The sequence below is a fragment of the Saccostrea cucullata genome, unplaced genomic scaffold, assembly GCF_032062105.1.
Source record: "Saccostrea cucullata isolate Sc308-1 unplaced genomic scaffold, CSIRO_AGI_Scuc_v1 ctg12147, whole genome shotgun sequence".
Taxonomy (NCBI): domain Eukaryota; kingdom Metazoa; phylum Mollusca; class Bivalvia; order Ostreida; family Ostreidae; genus Saccostrea; species Saccostrea cuccullata.
Window position 1 is genome coordinate 10,619 of NW_026933002.1, and position 1,731 is coordinate 12,349.

Consider the following 1,731-nt stretch of genomic DNA (forward strand, 5'->3'; position numbering starts at 1 on the left):
ATGATTTTTATATTTAAATCTTATCAACCGACAATTTCCAAACCGAGGCTGGATTCTTACATGTAAGTTGAAGGGTATCAAATCATTTGTTTTACTTCAACAGATGGTGAATTCTTTAGTCGATAGACTCGATACAATGACTTCTTGGTAAATGATAGTTGTTGAAAAGTAGAATGTTGATAAGCTATAACTTTATACAGTGGTCGATTGAGATGCCATCTCCATCAAAGTACCTGATCCGATGCAATTGAAGCCTATGTATGAAGTACATGAAATATTTCCTATATTTCTTTTTATAGATATTTTTGTAAATATTCTGAGGAAAAAAACACTCTCCAGAAATACTCTTAAAGGAATGAAAACTATAGATTTGTATTACGTACTCATATAAAAAGAATTGATTTTAATGTTATTTTAGGTTTTTGAGATTTCTGCTGCAGGTTAAAGGAATTTTTCACCTCAAAATCGAATATGGCTGATGCGCAGAGTTTGTCCAACCAATATGCCGAGCTGCTCTTTCCGAGTACAGTTATACAGATGATTGCTGCTATCTTCGGAGTTTTTGGAAATGGTCTGGTTCTTCTGATGTATACAAAATACATAGAGGACAAAACAGGCTCCCGATACTTCATACCAATTCTGGCTCTTGTCGATCTTCTGGGATCTGTTTCGAACGTTACTTAGTTTCACTTTGATAACACCATGAGATACATCTACCCCGGTGTATTTTTGTGTAAAACAATGACATTCTTGATTGTGTTTTCCGGGGGATTTTCAACTCATTTGATTCTTGCTATCGCATTGCAGAGATACTTGATAATATGCCGTCCTTTTGGTAAACAGCTGACCGCAAAAATGTGTAGAATTTCCATTTTGATAATCTTCTAATCTGCATGGGCTACGCATCTCCAACTCTAAAATTCAAGGGAATATCGCACAAACTTAAAACACTCAATGTCACTGGAAATGTCTCTTTCTGTCACATCGACAATGGCATGAATAACTCCAGTGCTATAATACCATACTTAGGGACTTTACTGTTTCTATCCTTAATCAACACAGTCATTACATCCATTGTCTATTTAACTGTGATCCAAACCATTTATAAAAGACTTTCTCCCACCAGACAAAAGCAATCAAACATGGATCCAAAAGTGAACATCAATTTGGCAGATAAAACACTTACAAAACCACAGCAACGTGTTAATGACGAAACAATAAACATCCCAAACACAGAAAGAAGCCCGGAACAAACAGCAAAAGGGATTTCAGTGTCATGTACCTTGTCATTTTAGTTGTCCACGTAGTTTCAAATCTGACGTCATTAGTTACACATATCTACAGCTTTGCAAACAGAGGCAAAAGAGACGGGTTTTTATGAAATATTTACGTTCTTTGTATTCGTTTTCATATTTTGAATCACATCGCTAATCCATATATTTATTGGCTGTATGACCTCAAATTTAGAAAAAAAACCTCTGTAGGCTTTGTTGCAGCAGTATACGCAGAAGAAAATAAAAAAAAAAACAAAAATGAACAGATCAGCACGATCTATAGTGCTTTAATTAGAAGGAGGTTCAAAATTTGAAAGTGCATGTACCTTTCAAAACATAACTTTATAAAGTTTATTATGCTGATATATGCAGATTCATGTATATAAATATAGGGGTTTCTTCATGCCAGGAAAGCAACAAGAATACAGGATATAGGATCATAAGTGATTTTGAAGAT

General features: G+C 34.5%; 1 pseudogene; it reads left to right on the forward strand.

Moving 5' to 3' along the window:
- The first annotated feature begins 453 nt into the window (after positions 1-453).
- LOC134236874 (type-1 angiotensin II receptor-like) lies at positions 454-1,464 on the forward strand (annotated as a pseudogene).
- The last annotated feature ends 267 nt before the right edge of the window (positions 1,465-1,731 follow it).